At 36.7% G+C, this 27006-nt stretch overlaps 1 long non-coding RNA gene across 2 annotated transcripts in view; it reads left to right on the top strand.

Moving 5' to 3' along the window:
* Window positions 1-27006, top strand: part of LOC123846840 (uncharacterized) — a 233032-nt gene that overhangs the window by 10042 nt on the left and 195984 nt on the right. The window lies entirely within an intron of this gene.

Raw genomic sequence — 27006 nt, 5'->3', positions numbered from 1 at the left:
ATCAAAGGAGTAAGAATGGCAGTTTCTGCCCCAAGTTTAGCTAAGGTGATGTCAATCCCTGGAAGTCTGTAATCAGAGGTTTAGATATCATGGACAAAATGGAACCTGAAGTGAGTGCCGAAGAAAATTTTGATTTGGAATAATAGAGAATAAGGTAAAGACTTTCAGACGTCAGGTACAGGATAAAAAGTGGAGGGGAGGGGAATTAAATTAATTCCAAGAGAAGTGTCCTTTGACGTTTTCTTGTTATTTGTTTGTGCTTGCATTATAAATATTTTATTTAATTAGCAATGCCTTTCTATTAATTTTTCAAGCCACACAGACATTTAGTGAGAGTTAGCAAAATTAATTTCCCTATTATTTGTCTTAACTGGAAAAACAGAAATGAATTAAGTTGCAAAACACTGAAAATAAACAAGGAATTTGGAGTGCCTTTATTAAATCCTTCGACTTAAAAAAAAGTTCCAGTACAGTTAACATACAGTGTTATATTCATTTCAGGTGTACAATATAGTGATTCAACAATTCTATATATTACTCGGTGCTGATCACAATTAGTGTGCTTTTAATCCCCATCACCTGTTTCACTCATCCCCCCCACCCCCTTGTAACCAGCAGGGAGTCTGGTTTTTGGTTTGTTTCTTTTTTCCTTTGTTTTGTTTCTTTAATGCCACATATGAGTGAAATCGTATGGTATTTGTTTTTCTCTTATTTTACTTAGCATTATACTCTCTAGATCCATCCATGTTGTTGCAAGTGGCAAGATTTTGTTGTTTTTTATGGCTGAGTAATATTCCAATGTATGTAGGGGTGTGTCTGTGTGTGTATGTATACACACCACATCTTTATCTAGTCACCTATCAGTGGGCATTGGAACTTCTTCCATAATTTGGTTATTGTAAACAATGCTGCAATAAACATACGGGTATGTATATCTTTTACTATTTTTGTTTTCATAGTCTTTGGGTAAATACTTAGTAGTTTAAACCCTTTGACTTTTTAAGTCACCTTTCCTATCAGGACATCTCTTATCACACATGCTGGGTAAGCACCAGTAAACATAACAGCAACCACAGAAGCAATATAAATACTAGTAAAACTTACCTTTTTATTTTTTTTAATTAAAAATAAACACAAATACCTGTTAATATTTTCTCCTTGATCCCAGTGAATTATCTTGTGCAACCCAGGTTGAAGACGACTGTTAGAGAAAATTGGAGCCCCGGCCCACATGCATAAGTCAGGTAAACATGTGCTTCAGTAAAAGGGTGCTTGTCATCCATACCACAGTGAGATCTAATTTCCCTTCATGAGAGCAAGGAAACTTGACATTGAATGGGTTTCCAAAGAGCTCAGAGATGCAAATGGAACATAGAATGAAATTATTGCATATGAAACCTTTCTTTCAAGAGAACCAATCAGTATAATTGAAACATCTCACAATATTTTATTTGCTTTGGCCCTTAAACCAAATGTTTCAATTAAACCCATTTGTATTAGCATAGCTAAGATCATTTCCAATGATTTGTCTAAATTACTTCAGGCCTCAGCCTGGAATCTCACCCTCAAACCTCAGAGGATATAGCCCAGGCTTTGGGCAGCCTGTGGACAAAATGTAATGGGGATCTTTATCATTCCCACATGGGAGTACTCATTAGTGACTACAAGCATTTTTGTTCTTATACTTGAAACAAAAATTCTTCCACAGAGAGCTAATCAGTATCCACAGCCAGCAAACAGAATTCCAAAGTAGTTTTTCTATTTAAAGAGATGTCTTGCTTCACACATGGTAATGGAAGATGAAAATATTCTTTCTGCTTGCATTTTGGATCTATTCAAATATTGAAATGTTGTATATGCAGAAATGAAGTTGAAGGTCAGCTCTCCCTTTGGGACCTCTTATTTATGGTTCCCCTAAAGAAATAATGAGGACTAAGTTCGATATATTTGTCCAATTATCTGACATCTAGAATTTTACCCATTAACATTAATTAAAATTTAATCACCCAAGAATATTGTGTAAGGGGATCCTAAATTGTATATAAACTGTGAAGGAATAGTCCACCTCCTGTAAGCAACCCTAATGTGGGAAAATAGTATGTTAATGGCACCAAAAGACCTCAATGAGATATGGTAGCCTAGATATTGACTGATACTAACTGTGCTCTGGCACCATGAATCACAGACTTTTAGAATTCAAAGAACATAAAAATGTAATCTGTATCTCCCTAGGTGTGACAATCTTAGTCCAAGGAAGAGAAGTGCCTTGGCTCAAGGTCACACAGCTCTTTTGCGACAGAGCCCAGATGAAAGTCAAGATCTTAGGGATCTCAGTCTTGTTCTCTGTCAATATATCTCAAAGCCAGTTTGTATCCTTACATTTGCAATTAGCACCTATCATAGGTAGTGACTTTGTTGGCTGAAAAAATAGTGATTTTCCCCACCTTTACCTCAATTAATGAAAATAATTTAAATATAAAACAATTGACCATGAATTAATTTCTGCCTTTAATTCAGTAGAGGTTTACAAAAGTTGTACATGTGTATATATGCTTCCTCCAAAGGATCATAAAGCTTTATGAGGTCAGAGATGAGTTTTTCATTTCATATGATTCTTCTTAGACAGTACAAGGCTTTCTTCACTGTAAGTGCTCAGACATTGCTCTTCAGTGAGGAAGAGCATCAGTTTCTGAAAACTGGAATATCTACCAACCTCCCTTATAACCGCTGCCCATAAGATAATGTGAAAGAAATTATAGTGCTTGTCATAGAATATCTGAGTGGTGGAGTTTAAATCTACTTTTGAAGGGATGCTTTTGATATTGGTCCTCTCTCCTTTTCTTTTCCTTTCCCCATCCCTGCTGTAAAATGTCAGAGAGGATTTTGGAGCTCTTACTCATTTTCATTCTTTGAGTGGAGGAAGGTTTGAGGAACATACCCTCATCTTCAGTGATAAAAAACCAACCAAGCAGGGATCAATCTTGTTTTTAAAGTTTATAAAAACTCTTTGAGCCAGAACCTTTTGTCTTTAGTAAGAGTTCTGCAGGAAAGCAGTACTTAGATGTTAAGAGCTAGTTACCAAATGGGCAATAATCTCAAGACAGTTTTGTTGTCATTTAAAAAAATTGGACAGGATCTCCAGTCTGGCCTCTTTCCTAATAAATACTAATTTTGCTCTGTTATAGGTACCTGATCAATAATTCTCCAATTCCAGAGAGTTAGTTGATTACCATCACCACACAGGCATGATCATTTGAAAGAAGAGAAATGTAGGGGAATAAGATTGGCCATTTTGATAAATTTAATCACCAAAAATAAACAAAATATCTATAATTGAAGATTATCAAACATGGTAGGAAAAACTATTAGCTAAAATAATCTTAGGTCATGATAAAGAATCAAATGAGGATATTTTATCTATTTTAGAAAAAATAGATTTAAGATTAATTTATTTATTTTAGAGAGAGAGAATGTTTGCACATGGGCACGTAAGAGCAGGGGTGGGGCGGAGGGAGAGGGAGAGAGAGAATCTCCAGCAGACTCCCCTCTGAGCACAGAGCCAGATGCGGGGTTCCATCTGAAGACCCTGAGATTATGACCTGAGCCAAAATCAAGAGTCTGACATATATATTGAGAGATGATATATTGAGAGATGATAAAAACAGCCTAGCCACCCAGGTGCCTGCCAAATGAGGATATTTTAAAAGGTAACTCTAATTTCTGTATTGGTGTTGTTCTTAAATGAATACAGGCTTTTTTTTTTCCCCCCCCTCTCCAGCCCTGTTTGGAGTAGCTTTAACATTAAAACTAATCTTATCAAGCCCATCAAATTCAAGTTGCATTAGGATTTTATGGATCTTGTTACAGCCTCAAACTAACATTAAAAAAAAAATCTTCATTCTCTGAAAGCAAAAATAGCTAGTTGGCTTGATAAGGGACCCTTTTTTCTGAAAGTATGAGAACACAGCAGGGATTAGCATGTATAGTCTTCCTTGCAAGTCAGATACTTTATTTGTGAAGAAAAATCCTATGCAGAATTCTGGTGAGACAAAGCAGTAATGACTATTAGTTTGTAGTTTTGGTTGAATAGATGTTGATGGGAGGAAAACTCAGCTGCTGGAGTTTTTAGAATTAATGTTTTCTAAAGTTGTAAGAAAATCTAAGGCATACTGGCTATGTTAGCAAAGTACAAAATTGGTAGGGGGCTGAAAGGCAAAACTGAGAAAAAATAATTTTCCCCAAGTCTTTTCTGATTTTTTAAAATTTTAAGTCATTGCTACATCTGTGCAAATGGCTATGGAGAATAGAATAAAGAAACAATGTTCTAGGAACATAGTGGATGGAAAAAACTAGTTAACTCTCATATGTACACAGCATTCTCCTATTTGTTGTCTCGTCTGATTTTCTGTATTATATGGAAAGTCAGAAATACCTATCAACACTTTACAGACTACAAACTAAGTTTTCAGAGAAGTTAAGGCCATTTACTGAATGGATGTTGTAGCCAAGAGCAAGAATGTCAGTAACTTAACATGAAAAATTCTTTTCAGTCTGATGCAATCCAGTATCAACTCTTCTAAATCTAGTTAGAATTGAATTCCAATTTACCGATTGTCAGTCAACTTCAGTCAAATTTATTGGGAGCTTCCCATGGGCTGGTACAATGTTAGGGACTAGAAATGTAATGAAAGATACTCTGTCTTTAGTGACCATAGAGTTAAGTGAGGGAGATAGACAAGAAAGCAACGCATGAAAAACATGGGAATATAGACCCTCAAGAAAACAGTGCCATTGAGTACCTGAGGGACTCTAAATTTAAGATCAGCCTGTGTCCTGGTTTGTTGGGACAATTCTGGTTTACTTCTGTTATTCTCTGGTAATTATTAATGGCACCCAATTTCACCATAAAAGGCATCCTCTGGGATTATAAATTATATGGCCACCTATATTGAGAGATGATAAAAAGCATTTTAGGTGAAGTTGCCTAAAATAATTATATCTCATGTAATTTAATTTTTTTCAATTGAAGTATAGTTGACACAGAATGTTATATTAGTTTTAGGTATACAAAATAGTGATTTGACAAGTTTATACATTATGCTCTGTTTACCCATAGTTTTGCAACTAATCCCTCAAACTCCTGTCTAACCCACCTCTAATATATATTTAGTACCCTATGATCTTTCTAAAACTCAAATCTAGCAATGTCTTAGCCCACTTTAAAAAACCTTCAATGGTCCTTCATTTTCTCTGGGGGAGATAAACTCTAAACTCCTTATGTAAGGAAATTCGTGTCCTGGACTCTATCTGTTCATCTTCATTAAAAACAAACAAAACATGCTTCTCATTTCTTCAGCCATAGGAAACCACTTAGAACCCTCAAATGTACCATGCTGCCAATGCTCTGTGCCCTGACACATGCTGTTTCCAGTGATTGCAGTGCCTTTGCCCCAGAATTGATCCTCCTGGTGGGTACTTACTTACCCCTTTCTTTTAAGAACCTTCCTGGAGCCACACAAGCTGAAATTTCCTTCTTCGTCCTGCTGCTGTGCCATCTCTATAGAGTGGTGTGCCTCCTACCACATTACACATTTTATTTACACGTCTGTCTCCCTGATGTAGCTTCAGATTCTTTTGAGGGTTACAATCAGGTCTTATCTGTGCCTCACCCTACTTCTGCTCATTTAATGAATACTTCTTGAGCTGAATTCATGAAAAATTAGGTGTGTAATTTTAATTTAGAAACACACATCCCCTGGATTATATATTTTGCTAGAAAGTCTTGTACATTTAAAATGGTGCCAACTGTCTAAAAGATTCATTCATGTGTTTCCTCAGTGGGTAATGATGGAGTAACTACCATGTTACACGCATTGTGTGAAGCTGCACCGTGTATTTTGGTTGTAAGAGTAGCCATCAACACCAGTTCCTCACTAGTGCCCATCTTGGCATTCTAATTAGAGATTCCCAGAAGGAGAAAGATCTCAGTTAGGAAAGGGGGACGAGACTAAGTTTTAATGAGCATCTACTCTGTGCACTCCTTATTTTACCCAAAAGGAAGCCAAAGGTAATGTGCCCTAGAATATTGGTGAGAACCAGCACAATTCACAGTGCACTCAGGCATGACCTTTGTCCTAGAGGACCCTGGGCTCAATTAACTTGCTTGGAAAACAATAATAGAAGCATCTTCACAGGCTACTGAAAAGCACCCACTGACTACCACTTGGATATGCAAATGTCTGCAGTCTCCAGGACTGACAAAATTTTAGTGAATATCAGAAAGAAATCAAAGAATTAAGAGGATGGTAAAAGAAATAAAGAACTGATGAACTTGCCCACACAGATTTCAAACATAGTAAAGTTGAAATGATCTCTCACCAGTCCCTTGTAGAGGGATTCATGGCATTAGGTTCTGTACATTTCTGGAGCTATAATGGTCCAATGGGTAATAAATTTGAGAAGTTTGGGGAGTGGGATTCTTGTATTAAAGAAGTCTACATTCTATGAGGTTTTCTTTTTTTTTTTTTTCTTCCTGGCTGACTGCCCTAGGAAATTTACTGGGACTTTGGTAAGGATGGGGGATTAAGTTATAATATTTTCAAGGAGCTTCAGAAGTTACAACAGAGATCTCTAGATCTCTTCAGGCTAATTCTTTGTGAAAAACAACAATAGACTAAGTCCAAAGACTTTTCTAAACACTAACCTTGCAGACACCAGTCTGGGCTTTAAGAGAATTTTGCTTACTTCTTCGTGGTAGTTTATTTTAAGTCTTAATCTTTCTTTGTTAGAAGGCACATTGCCAATCACAGTTAATCCTATATAGTATTTTTTTGCATTTCATCCTTCCATAGGGATGTGGAGAGTAGGGCAGATCATGTAAGTCTGCCTAAGGTGAGACATAGTAAGGTAAATCTTTATTCTCTCTCAAAATGAACTCATAAGAGCATTTTGTAGTTGTGCAAGGGCAATATATATACATATATATATATGTACACACACACAAGTATATATTTATATATAGAAAATATATTTATATAGAAATATATACAATTTATAAAAATATATTTTAAAATAATATATATCACATATTATCACATATATATCTCATATATATACATATGAATGAAAGAGATTTTTTTTAATTTTATTCTTATGTTAATCCCCATACATTACATCATTAGTTTTAGATGAAGTGTTCCTTGATTCATTGTTTGTGCATAACACCCAGTGCTCCATGCAGAATGTGCCCTCCTCAATACCCACCACCAGGCTAACCCATCCTCCCACCCCCCTCCCCTCTAGAACCCTCAGTTTGTTTTTCAGAGTCCATCGTCTCTCATGGTTCATCTACCCCTCCGATTTCCCCCGCTTCATTCTTCCCCTCCCGCTACCTTCTTCTTCTTCTTCTTTTTTTTTTTCTTAAGATATATTGCATTATTTGAATGAAAGAGATTTTTGAATATTATAGACAATTAAAAAAAAACTTTGCAATGAAGATGCATAGAATCTGGGATTATAGAAAATATACTATAAAAATATACTATATATATATACTATATTGTATCCTACTATGACAGATAATTTAAAACAACCTCAGCAAAGAGCTCTGATGGAGAGGCAATAATTTTAAAGCAATTATCTTAGAATTAAAGCTTAGATGGAGAGGCTGCTTTGAAGGCTTTAGGAACTCATCAGCCATCATTGTCTAGACAACTATATCCAGTGGCTAGTCTGAGATAACTTGGGAACTCATCTCCTCACTCCTGACATCAGAAATTAACTGGTGTGTTACAAGGTGAGAGTACATCTGAGATAGATGGTTTTCTTTCTAGTTGGATTCATGCCTTAGCAGGCCCATGACACACAGATGCATGATGATGTGCTCTGAGTTGTGTTCAATGGTAATTATAGCATGAAAATGAGAGCATTTCAAGAGTCACATGGTACTTAGTGCAGCAAGCAATTGCTTATTCATAGATTTACTAGGGCATGTTTCATGGTTTATTCTAATTCAAAAGGCTGTCAGATGTGTGGTGCTATCTTGTGATCTGAAGTAATCTTAATCTCCTTAACTGGTCTGCACAATACCCCCAACTCTGACATCCCAAAAGTACTCAGCTTAGCATTATTGTGATCTCAAGATCTTATGTACTTTTGCCTCTCACAGTCTTTTTTCACTGTCCCTCTGATTCCTTTGCTCAAGCCTTATTGGTTTCTTTTCACTCCTTAAATATACCCTGCTTTTCCCTGTTCTTTTTACCAAGAACACCCATCCTCCAGATTTTCAGGTCTGGTTTTCTCAGTATTCAGCTCCTCTATTATCTCTTTGAAGAGATTTTCCATGATTAGCTCTATTAAGCCTCTCTACCCACAAACATAGGCCATCACTCTCTGTCATAATTCTCTGTATCATTTTTCTGCAACATTTACCACACTTTAAAATTTTATTTATTTATTTATTTATTTATTTATTTATTTATTTATTTATTTATTTATTTATTTATTTTTATTTGTCTCCTTGCTGGGCTATACAGGGCCTGAATTCATGGCCCTGAGATCAAGACCTGAGCTGAGATGAAGAGTCAGATGCTTAACTGACTGAGCTACCCAGGCGTCCCATTAATTTTTTTTATTTATCTTACCACCACCTGCTAGAATTTAAGTTTAACTAAAAGAGAGATCCATGTGTCTTATTCATTGTTATATCATCAGAACTCAAAACAGTACCTGGCATACAGTAGATGATCAAAGTTTGAATAATTATATGTCTAATAAAATATTGTCACATGTGGCCTAAATTAGGAATCTACTAGGTACTATGCTTCCTCCATGGGCTTATCCTTTATTTCCTACCCATTTGATATAATAGTTGAACATATCCCAATTTTGGAAAGAGCTAAACTTAATAAGGTGCAATCTTGAAAACAACATTATTCTTTCTTGCCTTTTCCCACTAAACTTTCTTTATGGTTCCCCTGTCCCTCAGTCCCTGGATTAATCTCAGGCAGAACTCTTGGCTATCCCAGTTATGTTGAGACAATAAAATGAACTGTGTTAGTGCTCAAGCATTGGTGATGTGATGTCACAACTCTGAAATCATTCAAAGCTAAAATTTTCCTCCTCATCATGATCCAGCATGCTTCAAGTTTGGGAGGCTGCAGTGGAAAAAGTGGTCTTGGTTGGCTTCTTTACTCTTTTCATTCCCCACCTCTCTCATTGGTTTGCTGCTGATCTATACCCCTTCAGGGTTGGACCTGGGGGAGAAAAAGTTAGAAGAAGAAGGGTAGAGCTTTACATGGCTAGTATAGATGCAGTCTAGTATCAGTGTCCTCTTGGCATGGATTGACCAAGGTTGACTTTTATTCAGGGATGTTTTTGCAGGTTCTTCAAATATCTTCTAGGCTGGGGTTCTTTGTTCCTCCTGGATATTGCCTCTCCTTTGGCTGGTCAGTTATGACTCACCTTCCACTTGTTATAATTGGAGCCCCTTTATCTCTTTCTATGGTCTTCTGTATGAATTTAAGAAGACCTCAGTCCACTTCACTTCCTGGGGGTCCACATCAAATTCCCAGAAAATATGCAGGTGTTTACTTTACAAAATGTGAAGGAAAAGGCAGCTTGATCTTCAACGCAGCCCTCCATACTCCACAGTTCAGGAACCATAGATTCTCAACTTTAGATACTCAAGTGTGAGGCAAACGCTAGTCACCATGGTCCTTATATTCCATATGAATATCCTTCAGGGTCACTGAATGGTCCTCTGCAATCCTGTTGTCTTAATTTGAGTTGAGGAATTCTGCCTCTACTTTTCCTCATGGTTAGCAATATAAATAGCACAGTAATTGCTCTCTCTAAATAAATCCTCTCTCTTTATTCTGTTGGTCATGGACAGGCTGTCACTTCCATATTTCTCAGGAGTGCATCAGAAACCAAGCCACCAATCCCCATTCTCCAGAAGAAATACAGCAAATACTCCGAAGACTCCCTTTGAAGCCTGTCTGGTTGGACACAGGTGATTGAAAAGCCTTCCAATCCCCACTTCTATGGAGAGCAAGAACATAGAGTAAATTTATATTAACCCCTTTCTTCAAACACCATCCTTTCCCTTCTATCCTTCTCACCGAAAGCCTTTTATAGTCTTGAAGTAGGTATAAGGTAAAGGCAGTATGGACATTTTTACAATCTCTTTCCATGTCCTGACTAGCAGGTCTAGCACCTTATTTCTCCATACAAGGATAATTAACATTTATTGTATTAGTCTAGGCCTTTGGGGAATCAGCCAGAGATGAGGCAGAGTCTCATTTTAAATTCCTGTTGCATTAAAAAGTATATTATTTAATAATATGAGATCAGTAGTTGTCTCTCCCATACTGACATATTTCTGCTCTCATTTGAGTTTGCAACATTGACTGGCTGGACTCTTTCTGGAAATGACATTGCTTAATCAGAGGTGGAATCTATTACTAGAGGAGAGAAATGAACCATTGTTAATTACTAGATATCATACAAAGGCATAAATTCAGGGAACATATACAGGTGAACACAACCTTGTAGAGAATGAAACAAAATATGGAGTAAAGTGCTGAATGTTTTACATTCTTTGATCACAGAAACTGTACACAGAGTTGGACTTTAACCAGGTAAAACACAAGTTCTCAGCAAAAACTGAACCTGACATTAACCATCCTGTCAGTGGGGCTCCTTGATTGTTTTGGGTATAGTTTGAATGACAACAGCAGCAACTTTGCACTCTAGTGCTTTGGAAACTTTCTCTTCATTTAAGTTCGTGGTACCTATTATCTGTGCCTCTCACTGGGCTCTAACTTTTCAGTTCAAGAAGGCATTATCTTTTATATAATCCATATTTGTATGTTTTGTTTCCACAATTATTTTCCATACGAAGTGTCTTTGTATTCTCCTGTTACGTCCTTAAATTTAAGCTTACAAGTAGTAAGTGCCCATTTAGTGACTATGAATTGATGACTAGCTTTCCTTTCTTTGTTTATTCATTAGGTTCCTGTTATGTGAAAATATTTTTATAGTAAAAAGCAAAAGTCAAGTCACAATCATCCAGGAGTCAACTTTAAGAGGCTCCCACTTGGGCGCCCAGGTGGCTCAGTTGGTTAAGTGTTTGACTCTTGATTTTGGCTCAGGTCATGATCTCAAGGTCATGGGCTGGAGCCCTGCATTGGGCTCCACACTCAACAGGGAGTTTGCTTGAGGATTCTCTCTCTCCCTCTCCCCCTCTCCATCTGTCCCTCCCCCTGCTTGAACTTTCTCTCTCTTTCTATCTAAAAATAAATCTTTTTTTTTTTTTAAAGGCTCCCATTGGTCAATGATGTGGAAATTTTTCATCTATAAAGACAATAACAGGAATATATTAAAACATATCAAATGTGTTTAAATCCTTTGTTTAATTGAAGTATAGTTGCATACTATTTTTGTTTCTGGTGTATAATGCAGTGATTTGACAGTTCTATACATTGTGCTGTGCTTACCATGATAAGTAAAGATACCATCTGTCACTGTACAATGTTGTTACAATATTATTGATGATATTCTATGATGTACTTTTTATCCCCATGGCTTACTTATTTTATAACTGGACACTTGTACCTCTTAATCCTCTGTGTGTATATCTTTTTCAATTAGTGTTTTTTTGTTTTCTTTGGGTAAATATCCAGTAATGGGATTACTGGTTCATATGTTTTTTGTTTGTTTTTGTTGTTGTTTTTGTTTTTAGAGAGAGATGGGGTAGGGGGTAGGCAGATGGAGAGGGAGAGAGAAAATCTTAAGCAGGCTCCATGCTCAGTGTAGAGCCCAACACAGGGCTCCATCTCACAACCCTGAGATCATGACATGAGCTGAAATCAAGAGTTGTATACTTAGCCAACTGAGCCACTCAGGCACCCCTCATATGATATTTTAATTAGTTTTTTGAGGAAAATTTGTTTTCCATAGTGGTTGCACCAGTTTACATTCCCACCAACAGTACATGAGAGTTCCCATTTCTCTACATCCTCAACAACACTTGTTATTTCTTATATATTTTTGATACTAGCTGTTCTGACAGGTGTAAGGTGGTATCTTATTGTGGTTTTGATTTGCATTTTCCTGATGATTAAATAGGAGATCTTAATAAAATAATGATTATCATTAAAGGATAGTAAAAACCAGTTCATTATTTGGAAACTGCTAAATAAAGGAAGAAAGTCAAGTATTTATTCTGCTTTTGCTGTGCCATTGTGTAATTGAGTAACTAAATAAATGAAGGGAAGTAATGAATAAAAATGAATGTTAATATTAAAATATCAACATTTTCAATCTCTAATCAAGAACTGAATCTAGACATTCAACATCAAAGACTGCCTACATCAAAAAAGAGAGAGGGGGCACCTGGGTGGCTCAGTCAGTTAACCGTCTTACTCTTAATGTTGGCTCAGGTTGTGATGTCAGGGTCCTGAGATTGAGCCCCGCGTTGGGGTCTGTGCTCAGCACGGAGTGTGCGTCCCTCGCCCTTGCCCTCTACCCTTCCCACCTTTCAAATAAAAAGAAAATCTTTAAAGAAAAAGAGAGAGCAATAACCAGATATTTTCTGTTTTCTAATGGAAAAACATTAGAAAAGAAACTTTTTTTTATAAAAGTCTTAAAAAAGACTTAAAATCTGATCAAGTCTGATCAAACTTCTAGATCGAATTTCTAATTGATAAGAAATTTAGATAACAAAGGAGCATGTTAATCTATCCCATGGAGTGTAGTCAACAAAATCTTGATTTTATAATACTCCACAGAAAAAAATGGCCCAGTTTATTAGACTAATAAATTGTAGGACAGAGATAGAGGAAAGGGAGAGAGAAAATATAGGGTAAAAAAGATTTGAAACAGATGTCAACTAATTACAGTATGGGGGTAATATTTGAATCCTGATAAATGATAAAAATAGGTAAGATTTCTGTAAGACAACTGGAAATTTGAACATTAGTAGTAATTTGATTATATTAAGAAATAAATTATTTTTGGTATGGCAGTGGTATTGTTCTTAGATCTGAAAATGGTCCTTATCTTTTAGAAATGCATACTAAAATATTTATGAATGAAATTATGTGGTAGATGAGATTTGCTTCAAAATAATATGGGTGATGAGATAGTAGAAGGGGCATAGATTCAATGTAGTTCACCATGAGTTCATAATTGCTGAAGCTGGGTGTGGGAGTTCATATATATTCTATTTTTCTATTTGTTTCACATTCTTCATAAAAATACTTTGAAAAATACTAGAGGGAACGACCATATATTAATCAATATAAACATTCCTTCATAAAACCTAAAATGTTAGTTTTTAGAGAGAGAAATTTGTGCATTTCATTGTATTTGTTTTTGTTTTTTATAGAAACTATGCACTACCGAATAGCAACAGACAGACTTTTAACCTGGTGTATTGATCCAAGAATGATTCAGGGAATCCATAACTATCCAGAAATGTATGCAAAATTCATTTTGGTTGTATGTGTTTTTGCATTTTGGAGGTCAAAGAACTCTATAAACCAAAAGATTTTAAGAACAAAAAATGTATAGACATTACTTTTTTTGAGAGACTCCAGAGAAATATTGATTTTCTTAGTATGATGTAGCAACTGAAATGAAAAAAAAATGTATTTTCAAAAGAACTTATTAAGTCAGCAAGAACATGTTTCCATTTTGTCAAATTCAGGCATACCAATGTATTATTTGAAAGGCAAACCTACTGTTTGAGCAGAAACAGTGATGTATCCTATGTACCTGAGGTTTTCATTATCTGGTTGTGCTTTGTTCAAATTCTTACACTTAAAACCACCTCCTTTCTAGACCATGTCCCTTCATTTATTTAAGGCAACCTCCCTTCTGGATTGTAGCCTCCTCCAACTTACACTGAGCAGTGTTGAGCTCTAAGAACTCTTTTGAGCAACTTTTAGATTTCTATATGTACATTTTATGTAAGTTCTCTCTGCAAGAGGAGGATGAGTTCTCTGCTGACAGAGACCATGTTTTTGCTACATGTGTATTCTTCCCACCATGTGAATCTGATGGAGAAAAAAGCATCACTATTCATTTACTTCACTCTTTGTTCTATTTACCCTTGATCTAGAAGTAAAAGTGCCCAAATTAGATATTATAAAGGAAACTGAGTAAACACTATATTTGAAGGAACTGTTTGCATGATCCTCACTTGTCTGACTCTCTAAATTTACTCATCTGCTTTTATTCCAGTTCAATTTGAAAAATCAGACATGCATGGGAATATACAATGCCATATCTCTAGGCAAAATTCATTTTTTGGAAGTTATTTTTTTTTTTACTTGTTCTTATTTCATTCTAATAATTGACCGTTTAAAGCCTGAAGGATAAATTCTAAGATAAAATTACAAGAAACCTTTCTCCCTCATGTAAGTTTTCTTGTTAGGTCATTTTGAATGTGATCTTTTTTTTTTTTTTTAATCTTCACTGCTTCACTTATATTTTTTTTAAAAATATATATACATTCACAGCATTACTAGGTTATCACTACCTCTTGTTCTTACATTTAAAACTAATTTTAGAAAAATACAATATCTAGGAAAAGTCTCATGAGTTTTCCCATCAGCAGGGTTACCATTTTTCTGCACTATAACAGCTTGGGAACACAAAGGCATTTGAAATAGGCTTCCTTGATACAAATTGCAGATTACTTTCTCACTACTCTTGGCTGTGTACTCCCAAATTGATAGAAATTCATGGGATCTGAAAATTAAATCTTACAGTGTGTTTTTTTTTTTCCATTCTGACTTTATTGATAAGGTTATAATCCTCCTGCACAATTTTAGCAAGTTCAGGTGGGATAGTATTAACATTTGAAATGAATGCCTTAGGTAGGAGAGGTGGAGGAGATGTTAGGACTCCACAGCCCAATTACCTAGGTTCTCTTTAAATTTCATGCACTGCACTAAGCATACCAGAGCTGTTTTGCTAAAGAGTCATGCTAGTGTTCAGTTTGTTCCTTCTGCATTATCCAAATGTAGGGGAATAGACTCATAAAAAAATTGAGAAAAAATAAAACCAAGTCTTTCCCAATTAAGGGAAAAAATAAAATCATCAAGACTCAGACTTCTTCTGCAAAATCCAAGGCAGTTTTGTAAGTACAATGGCCACAGATTCATTTCTGAAGGACTGGCATAAGGTGGTTTACTAAAACAAATAGGTTCTGAATTTAAACAGAAGCTTTAGTACTCCACATGTTTTTCCTGGCTATCATATATCATTTAGTAAGAAACAAGGTGTTTCCTTAGCTCTTCTCCTTCTTGGTAAACCACTAATCATTGTCATGCCACAGGGACTGTGATTTATTATCTCAGCTAATCTCTAAGAGAGGGTATCATTAGAATATTTCTATCTTTCTCTGGTAAATTATTTGGAAAGAACCATTTTTTTATATTGTTTACCTCAGTCATTGTGGGAAGTCTAAAATTCCCTGTTCTTACATGTAGATAGATGGCTTATTTCCTATATGAATACATATATCCCCCAATTTGATTCCATTCTATGCTTTACCTCACTCATTCCCCGCAAACACTCAAAACCCTCCAGATCTCATAATCTGTCAGCATGTAAGTCCTCCATCTCTTTAACTTCTTCAGTTACTGGTCGCTTTTCTTGTTTTGAATCCTGAATCCATACTGAATCCATGGCTTTACTTGCAACTCTATGAATTTGTCATTGTATTTTACTTGTATACTTTTTACACCACAAGTCCCAGAAATAGGATTGCTTCTTGATTCTCTTTGTCGTTTCCAGTTCTTTGTCATTCAAAAACTCCTGTTCCTTTAAAGTACTTAGCATCACACTTGACTACCTACTCCTCCTTCTTATTGCTGTCATCTACCAATCTTCCAATTTTAACACCAGGCTCATTGGTTTTCTTTTGACTTGTAATTTGGAATAATTCCTGGTGACATTAGCAGCAATAGGGTGATCTCTTGTATACTCTGGGCTCTCATATTTTTATCACTCTACCTTGGCTATCTAGTCCTATATTCATTGCTTATACATCACCAGTAATAACAGTACCATCTCCAAAATTTCAGATGTCTCTGACCATCACCTCCTATATTTCTGCTCACTTATTTCATTCCCTCCATGACAACAGCTTAACTCTGTGAACTTTTAACCCATTTTCTCCCTACCATTTTCTACTCTCTCCTGGGTGTATGTACGCATTCCCTTTTACCCAGCTTAGTTTCAGCAGTCCCATCATTCATCACTTGTTTTTAATTTACTTTCAATTCCCTTGCACCCCTCCCTACCACCATGAATCTCATAAAAGTTCAGTGTTTCTTAAACCTAACACTTCCTGCTCTGTTCTTGCTCCCATAAAGCAGTGTCTAGAGAAATCACATAACCTTACTGCTAGGATTTAATTTAAATTTATAACAGCATATATAAAGTGAAGACTCAACTTATCAAAAGTACCCAAATACTCTTCTAAATTTCCCTACTCAGATCACTTTCCCTCTTTCCAGAATGTTTTACTTGTCTTCTTTCTTCAAACCTCATATCTTCCACCAGATCTCCACACTTACAGTGAAGTCATGAAGAATGAGAAACATCATCTTCCACCATCAAATCTACCAACCTTTATACAACCACACTCACACTCTTGGTATTCCTTCTCATGCTATGTATGGTATGTTTCCGCTGCTGTCACCAGCCCGATCTAACACTCAAGTTCTAAGTTCCATTGTTTCTTGTTTACTCCAGGACTTCACTCCTGCTCTCTTCCATCATCACTTTTTCCATGTGTGTGTACCTCTTTGTATATGGTAACCTACAATCTTGCAAAATTCATTTATTAGCTCTAATAGCTTCTTTTGTGTGTGGATTCTTCAGGATTTTCCATATACAATATCGGTGAATAGACACATTTTTACTTCTTTCTTGTCTATCTGGATGCTACTAGTGCTCCACAACAGTGTTGAACAGACATGGCTCATGAGAGTTGACATTCTTATCTTATTCCTGATCTTAGAGGGAAAGGTTTCAATCTTTCATCGTTAGATATGTTAGCTATGGATTTGTTTATACACGTTTTTTATTGTGTTGAGGGAGTTCTTTCCTACTTCTAATTTGTTGAGTGTATTTATAATGAAAGTATTAATTTTTGTGAAATGATTTTTTTAACATTTGTTGAGATGATTGTGAATTTTTATCCTTTATTAATATGGTATATTACATTGATTTCCATATATTGAACCAACCTTACATTCTTAGGATAAATCCTACTTGGTCATGCTGTATAATCATTTATAGATTTATTTAGCTAGATTTATTTAGCTAGTACTTGTTGAGGATTTTTGCATCTATATTCACAAGGGATTGTGTTACTCAAGGTTTTTCAGAAAAGGGGCTAATAGGATAAATACATACACAAACACACCTATGCTATCTATGCTATTATGTGTATATATATACTCTCTCTCTCTCTCTCTCTCTCTCTCTCTCTATATATATATATATATAGTGTATATGAGAGAGAGAAAAAGAGACAGATTGATTTAAGGATTTGGCTCACATGGTTGTGAGGCTGGCGAGTCAAAACTGTAGAGCAGGCCAGTAGGTTGGAGACTCAGGCAAGAGTTGACACTTAAGTCTGAAGGAAGTCTGCTGGCAGAATTTCCTCTTCTTCAGGGGAGACCTTCAACTGATTGGATGGGCCCATTCACTTGATGGGGGGCAATTTGCTTTACTCAAAGTCTCCTGATTTAGATGTTAAATATGTGTTAAAAAATACTTTCACAAAAATATCTAGAATAATGTTTAACTAAATATCTGGGTACCATGCCTTAGCCAAGTTGACACATGAAATCAACCATCACAGGAATGTTGGCCTGTTTTATTTTCATGTGATGTCTTTGCCTGGATTTTATATCAGGGTAATATTTGACCTCAGAAAAATAAGGAAGAATTCCCATTTTGCTTTATGGAAGAATTTGTAAACTATTGGTTTTAATTTTTTTTTAATATGTGTAGAATTTGCCAGTGACATTATCCGTTTCTGAGTTTTTCTTTGAAGAGTTTTCTTGTTAACTAACTCAGGCTAACTCACCCTTCCTTCCTTCCTTCCTTCCTTCCTTCCTTCCTTCCTTCCTTCCTTTCTTTCTTTTCTTTCTTTCTCTCTCTCTTTCTTTCTTTTTAAAGATTTTGTTTATTTATTTGAGAGAGAGCACAAGCAAGGGGTGGGGGACAGAGGGAGAGGGAGAAGCAGACTCCCCACTGAGCAGAGAGCCTGATACAGGGCTTGGTCCCAGGACCCTGGGATCATGACCTGAACTGAAGGCAGACACTTTACCAACTGAGCCACCCAGGTGCCCCTAGGCATTTTATTTCTCAAAGGTCTATTCAGATTTCCTCTTTCCTTGAGTTTGTTTAGGTAGTTTGGGTCCAAGAATTTGTTCATTTTATCTAAATTATCTGTGCATTGTAAATGTATAGATACTTTATTTTTAGTACATTTATATTATTGTACATGCATCATTTCTATCTAGTTTTTGAGGAGTTTCATTACACAAAAGAGTTTTCTCTAGTGTATTTGAGGTCATTTCTCCATCTACTCCCAGTCCCAAGAAAACACTAATGTGCTTTATGTTCCTATAGTTTTGGCTTTTTAAGAAATTCCAGATAAATGGAATCATACACTGTACCATCTGTTGTGTCTGGCTCCTTTCCCTTTATGGAACATTTTTGCAGGCACATCCTTTTTGCTTGTAAAAATAGTTAGTTCTTTTTCATTACTGAGTAGTTTTCCAATATGTTGTTATCCTAAATTTTATTTATTCATTCATTGACAAGCATTTTTAAAAGTTTTTTAGTGATTATGAATAATTGCTATTATGAACATTTGTACAGATATATATCTTCATATCTTTGAAAAGAGAAATAAGGGTGGAATTGCAGTCATCCAGTATGGGAAGTACATGTTTATTTTTTTAAGGAACCACCAAACTGTTTTTCAAAATTGCAATGTAAGAGAATTTTGTGTTCTCCATACTCTCACTGACACTTAGTACTCTCAGTCTCTTTGAAATGCAAATTAAAACTATAATGAGCTACCATCATAATCTCCACTCTAGTAGTGTCTCATTATTTTTTTTTAAAAGATTTATTTATTTAAGAGAAAGAGAGAGCATGCATGGGTTGGAGTGGGGGAAGGGCAGAGGGCGATGGAGAGGGAGATTCTCAAGCAGTCTCCCTGATGAACATGGAGCCAGATAGCGGGACTTGATCTCAGGACCCCAAGATCAGGACCTGAGCTGAAATCAAGGGTCAGATGCTCAACCAACTGAGCCACCCAGGCGCCCCAGTGTCTCATTATGATTTTAATTTGCATTTCCCTAGTGACTAATGATGTTGAGCTTCCCTTCTTGTGCTTATTAGTCATTGGTACATCTTCTTTGTTGAAATGTCTATTTAAATCTTGTGTCAATATTTTTAAAAATTAATATTTAACATATAACTCTTATTATTACAGAGTTATCAGTATTCTTGTTACAATTTAGAGATAAGGCCAACAGTGAATATATGATCCGCAAAGCTGTTCTTCTAGTCTATGGCTTATCTTTTTATTTTTGGTTTTTAAAGAGCAAATTTTTAAAACTTTGAGGAAGTAGACTGCATCTTTCTTTTTGTTCTTTTATGGACTGTGCTCTTTTTGTTGTTCCTAAGGCCATGTAAAATGTGTTTTGTATTTTCTTGTGTAACTATTATGTTTTTAGTTCTTACATATAGGTCTCTGATCCCCTGAGTTGTTTGCCATGGTGGTCTAAGGTTGTTTTTCTTTTCTTTTTGAATGCAGCTATGCAATTGTTCTAGCATCTCTGTCGAAAAGACCATTCATTGTATTCCCTTAACACCTTTTGTCAAGTATCAGTTGACTATAACTGTGTAGATTTATTTCTGGTATTCTAGTCTATACCATTGATTAATATGTCTACACCAGCCCCTGAGATAAACAGTAAAGGGGACACATGCCTCCAGAACACTAGCCCGGGTTTATTTGCTTTGTTCTGATGGTCTCCAGCTTCCAAGTATAGTGAGAGACACAAGGCTCAGGGCACAAGCACTTTTCAAGTCTCTGCCTGTATCATGTTTGCTCCATGCATGTTGGGTACGATAGGTTATGAGGCCAGAGTCAACAGACTGAAAGGCAAAGTTATACTGCAAATTCATGGGTACAGGAAAGGGAAGAATTTATGGAGAGGTGGTAAGACGCCACAAAAAAGAATTGTGCCTAGACAAATGGGGCCTTAGGCATTCTTGCAAGATATTTCCAGGGTTTAGCAAGGCCCAGAAGTGTCAGGAAGATTCCTTTGGACCCATGAATGGCACAAAGTTAATAGAAAGAGCTGGTTAATATAAAGGGGGTTTGTGGATGGGCACGAAGGATGACTTAACAATGACAAGTTGAACTAACAGCATGATGAGGCCTCATGACTTGGTATTCAGAGTCAGTGTAGGGAGAAAAAGCTGTGAAGGGCAGATAAATTGAAATAGATCTGGTATCCCTATACCATGGCAGAGGAGGGGTTGAAATAGAAATTTAGTGCAATACAGAAAATTAAAGAATGTTCTATTTTTTGCACCTCTCAGTTTGTGGTCTAAGATTCATTCTCATAGTTGAATTTTCTACAGCTATTTATCCAATTTGTCTCCTGCAGCCATGTTTACACTAGAGTGTTTGGTCAGGGGGGAAGCCTGCTTTTATGTGGCAAGCACCAAAAACTGCATTATTTTCTTAACTTTTGTGGGGGAAGGGGGGGCACAGAGATTTCTTTTCCAAAATTCTACTGCCTTTGGCAATGCTCACAGTTTAGAGCTCTTTCATAACCAGCAGCTAGACCAGTGATTTCACTGAGTCCTTGATGAATTACGTGTAGGTGAGAACATTCTGGGGCTTGCTGGTCGGGGCTGGGTGACAGCCTGTTTAATGGACTCTTTGGAATCATATTCTACCTGTTTTGGTAGAATATTTTTAATATTCTTTTAGTAATTTTATTTATTTTTATTTCCTGCTCTCTTTTCTTCCTCCCTATAGCACATTCTAAATTTTAATTTTCTTTCCTTCCTTCTTTCTTTCTTTCTTTCTTTCTTTCTTTCTTTCTTTCTTTCTTTCTTTCTTTCTTTCTCTCTCTCTCTCTCTCTCTCTCTCTCACTCATTTTTTAATGACACAGGTAGCTTTGAGGACAAAAGCTATAGAGCCCAAACTAAATGATCAGATTTAACATTGTTTTAAAAAATTGCCCTTCATATTACATGGCAAAGACATTTGAATATTAATAACATTCTTTCATCTGGAGCATAAAAATGTACTTAACAGCCATTGAAGTTGCTTTCAAGGTTTTACCATTATAGATTGAATACTATCATCTTAGTGTATATCACTAATTATCTATTTACTGGGTAAGTAAATACAGTTAAAATTAAAGAGGGCATGTATTGAATGGAGCACTGGGTGTTATACGCAAACAATGGATCATGGAACACTACATCAAAAACTAATGATGTAATGTATAGTGATTAACATAACATAATAAAATAAAATTTTTTAAAAATCCAAAAATCTTGTTTCATAAATATTGCCGAATTGCTCACCGCTAACGAGAATGTCTTTTTAATGGGAGTAGGGGTACTCTTTAATACTGAAACCTCTTTTAAGGCTGAAAGGAATAACAGTGCCAAGTCAGGCAGGCTCTGAAGATAATCTTATTAAGAGCCCCTATGGATTGTGGCCTGGGCACTGAGAGGATAGACCTGAAACTCATAGGGTAGCTTTGGATTCAGTGATGCACTAGGAAACACAGGTTGGAAAACATATCAGGAAAAAAGAAAATACTCCTATCTAAACAAGCAATTTAAAGATGCAGAAATTATGGAAATGATACCAGATGATAAAGAACTAGGAAAAATGCAAGGCATGAATGGCAATGTTCAGACAAGAAAAAATCCAGTTAGTTTTTTAGTGATAAATCCCCACTGGAAGTTCTACAGCAGTGGATCTCTATTAGAATGTCTGATATTCCCCCAGGCCCAGGTGCCTGGGTCGGGGGCTTCCTTCTGGGCTCTACCCCAGAGACTATGATTTGTATAGCTGAATTAAAGTCCAGGGTACTCTGGTGGAGATATTCATCTAGGAAGCATGCATTTCATACTGATTTTAAAAGCAGCTGAATTAAGGAATCTCTGCAATGCAATCCTTCAATAAACACTAAAGACTTTAGTTTAGATCCCTTCAAATACACTTGACCCTTGGACAACATGGCAGGGCTGGGGCGCTGACCCCCCACATAGTCAAAAATCCACATATAATATAGCTTTTGACTCCCCCCAAAACTTAACTACTGATAGCCTAGTGCTGACTGGAAGAGTAACGGATAAACAGTCAATTAACATATATTTGTATGTTATATGTATTATATACTGTATTCTCATAATACAGTAAGCTAGAGAGAAGAAAATATTATTAAGAAAATCATAAGAGAAAATGTATTTACAGTACTGCATTGTATTAATTGAATAAAAACCACATATAAGTGGACCTGTACTTTTCAAGCCCGTATTGTCCAAGGATCAGCTATTTATTTGAGGGTCTTTTAACTGTCAGTGATGGCTTGTGGGTAAGAAGTGTCTTCCCTCTTCAGGGACTTATCTCAGTGGGCAGCTGCCTGGGCTCCCTATATTTCATACCTCACTTGACCACAGGCAGGTGCAGTGTACTGAGTCTGAAAGCTCACTTTTCATTCATCAGTTTGCATCTCTACCTACCCCTTCTCCCCACCTCCCTCCTTTGTATCCTCCACAAGGGTATTCATTTAACGACACTCTGCAGCCGAGCAGATAAAGCTGGATTTCTCCAAGCTAAAAGCTGCTTCCCTTCCATGGGAACATGTTCTGAGACATTGTACACGGACAAGAAGCATTAGCATCTGATCTGCTTTATCCTGAAGCGCTAGGAGCCCTGGTGCTTTATGCCGGGAATCTCCTCTGTGGGGTAGGCGTAATGATAGGGAGCTTCTCCTCGCTCAGCTTGTCAGAGGATCAGCATGTAAGCTGTGTTTCCAGTGGTGGTGTCTGTGACAAATGCCTCCCCAAAGCCAGGCGGAATCTCTTGACAGATGCAGCCCCTCTCCTCAAGATTTCATTGAGCATGGACCTTTTAGCAACCCTCTAAAACAAACACTTGTTACAGACTTTCTTTGGAAGTACCAAATAATATGTGTGATATTATGCAGATTTGGTCTTTTACCAGTGTCTTGGTTCTGTGACAGTCCAAAAGAAGGAAAACAGAAAATTTTGCTGCTTTCTCTGCTTGCCTGTGAGTTGAGTGAGGAGATTTTTATGTAAGCTAGTTGCAAGGCAGCCAGAGAGACATAGAACAGTTTGTAACCCTGGCTTGGAGCTCCCTGTGGTCACTTAGAAACAGGGGCGGCTTAGATACAGTCCTGTCTCTGCCAAATGGAACGGTTGGATGTAATCTTGCTCCGGCAGGGCCCTCAGAGGATGAAGTATGCTGAACACTCGCAGTCTTCCTCATGAAAATGGATATGCAGACTCACCTAAATTTGAGTTGGCCAAGGCTCTGTTAGGTGTATCCCCGCCTTTGATACTGGAGCTGATACATACTGGTTCTTTGGTTCTCCCTCTTACCAGCACTGTGCCTGCCTCACTAGCTTAAGAATGAATAGGAATCTTGGGCGCCTGGGTGGCTCAGTTGGTCAAGTGACTGCCTTCGGCTCAGGTCATGATCCTGGAGTCCCTGGATCGAGTCCCGCATTGGGCTCTCTGCTCGGCAGGGAGCCTGCTTCTCCCTCTGACCCTCTCCCCTCTCATGTGCTCTCTCTCATTCTCTCTGTCTCAAATAAATAAATAAAATCTTTAAAAAAAAAAAAAAAGAATGAATAGGAATCTTTTAGCCAGTCGTGTTCAGAAGAGCTGAGTTATTGGCATCAGAAAAGAATTTTATTCACAGTCGAGAAAAGCATTAACAGAAAGTACAAACAGAACTGATACAGGTTTGCAAAGGATATGTGCAAATCCTATAGTCAGCATCTCACGGTCAAGATAAACCGAGGTGTAGGCTTTCCATTTTTTGATTTTGTTACATTATAAGATGAGAAAATGTTATGCAAATTGAGGTAGTTTAGAATTTTACATTTAATACATTTGTGCTTTAATTTTTCCATTGAACCAGTTTTCTATTTAAAAAGTTGACACTTTTTAAATCAATTTACAGTACCTTAGGAAGATAAGACCAAAAGCCTAAATCTGAGAAAGACTTTTGTGACAGTGAAGCTCAGGCCACATGCCTTGCCTTCCAACACACTGTTTGCTACCAAATGGCTGTTACATCGGACATCTTCTTAGACTCCCTCTCAGCCTGTCAAATATTTCCATGAGGGGATTCAGCATCTTATTTCACACCCAGTGGAGGAGTTTCCCCATATTGGGACCCATTCGATGTTCCCAAGCAGAAAGGAGACTAGGTATCTTAGGCTGTGTCTTCCAGGTTGAATACACACAGGAGTGATCTCTGTCTTCAGATGAGACATCCCCTGATCCCTCCACTCCTCTCTATATACAAAAGACACACACACACACACACACACACACACACACACATATATATGAAAGCTTCACCATTTAAACCCTGGAGCCATGTGTAAGAACTACCTGCATACCCAGCAGGGAGGAGTCAGTCCCTCATCAGTAAGAACTACCTGCAGTATTTCCCTTCCTACATGCATTAGGACTCCTACTAACAGGTGGATTTTTTTTTCACATTTCTTTAGATTACAGGTGTGCTGACAGCCAATCTTCTGCTTTGCTACCTCTAGCATTCACTGTATCACAATACAGGTACAGAAATTCTCTCTTTAGGTTTTTGTCTACTTCCCTGAATCATCAACATAGCAGAATACCAAACGGTAGAATTTTTTTCATATGTTAGCCTTTTACTAACAATGACAGTTCTACCAACCCAGTGTCAGACTCAAGTTTCTGTATTACCCCAAATTGATGGGCATTCACACACACACACACACACACACACACATATGTTGTTTCATGTAGTTATTTAAGCTTTCATTTTTCAAAACTCTTAACAAGGACAATGCAAATACCAAGTGGATATATGAGCATAGCTCACTCCCTTTAACTGGGGTTACAGTGCAGAAGGGTTGGATGGCTTTTGTACTGGAGCTCCTAGAGAGATAATTTCTCTTGTTCCCTCTTTTGTATGCAGCCTGCTGCCACCAACATGGCCATTTTTTGGAATTTTTAGATGGAATCAAAAGGGAGATTTGCTTAGAATTTCAGGCTGACTTCCCTACATCATCACAGGAGAGGGGTCCAAGTTTAGCTAGTGCTATTTAACTTCACGTTGATTGAGGTAGAATTTAAATGTATCATATGATGGAATCCTATCATAATTAGATTTTAGATTAGTTCATGATTTTAGAGTTCAAAAGTCCAAATTTCACAGGGCATGTCTTTCAGCTGAATGGGCACTTGATTTAATTTTGGGAGGAGTAATACTCTCTATGGGGAATCAAGGATACTGTGAAATTAGTATTGCCAATATTCTTCCTGGATGAGTTAGAAGGGGATGTGCAGTCCTGTGACTGAGGTGGGCTGTGCCATTCTGTGCTGCGAGTGGTTTTACTCTTCTCAACTGGATTGGGTTGTGCCAGCCGATGCTCGGAATAGCCATGTAATCCTATGCCGGGATGGATTGTGCTAATTTTTTCTGAGGAATGGTGTCTCTTTTTCTAGGACAAATGTAAAATGCAGCAATAGCATGCTTCTTGGGGTAAAAGACATCTTGTAGCTACCATTGTTTCTAGGTAGATGGAGGAGGTAGAGTTTGATTCCAGGAAGGAAAGGTATGGATTGATGATTGATAATTATGGGCATTGTATCACTATAATTTATAAATTTATAAATTTAACAACTAATAGTTGGCTTGAGGATTTGTGAAAAGTGCTATCACACTACGTTATCATTCATTGCCCATTGAATCCCTTGATTTGTTTCCAGTTAAATTATTTTTCAGTGACACAGGTGGTTTATATTTCTATAGCCTTCTCAGAATTTACCCTGGGGTCATCAGAGATCACATCATAGTTACTCATTATTCTTCCAACAAATACTGGTTGAACATTTGTAACATATAACGCACTATACTTGGAGATGTGGAGATACAAATAAAAATACATCATGATCTGGATCCTAAAGCATGTGAGTTCTATTAGGACTTTAGTTAAATGCAATATAAGTCTGTAATTAAAAATCCATCTGTCACCCTGAAATCTTGACTTTGCAACCCATTAGTTGTAGGATCTTGGGCAAGTTTCTTAACATATTTAAGCCCTTATGATTTTTTTTAATTATAAAAGGAGATGATAATAGTGTCTACTCAATAAAAATAGGTTAGGTAGAGAACTGCATGAAATAACTTTTGTACAGAATTTAGAGGAGGTGTTGCAAAGGGTGGGAAATCATTAATAATAATCCCAATGTTATAACCCCTTGTTACAATACAGAGAATATGTATTCTTTTCTCATTTAATTTTTAAAAATGGCATGCATGTTGAATCATGAATGTAAAGAATAAGAGTTTCTTGAGGATAGACATACCACCTTGATTGTTTTTAAATCTTTAACATTCTGCCTTCAGAGTATGTGGCTCTTAAATGCTTGTTGATTTTGTAGACTGATTGACAGATTAAATGAGGAATTCTTCCAATAAGTTTGGGTAACATTTCCAAAGAAGCTGAAGATTGTAAAAACTGAGACAGTGATAAGTTCAATGCCTTCAGAACCTAAAATTGTATTAGAAGTCTACATATTTGCTCTGTGACCTGAGGCAAACACCTAAGCATCTTTACACATTAACCTTCCTCATCTGTAAAATGGGATTAATAGTTTTGTTTCAAAATGTTGTT

Source organism: Mirounga angustirostris, unplaced genomic scaffold (assembly GCF_029215605.1).
Source record: "Mirounga angustirostris isolate CCGP_5_RB_7025 unplaced genomic scaffold, mMirAng1.0.hap1 SCAF_6, whole genome shotgun sequence".
Lineage (NCBI taxonomy): Eukaryota > Metazoa > Chordata > Mammalia > Carnivora > Phocidae > Mirounga > Mirounga angustirostris.
Note: the sequence above shows the minus strand (reverse complement) of the source record. Positions and strands in the feature narration are given on the sequence as shown.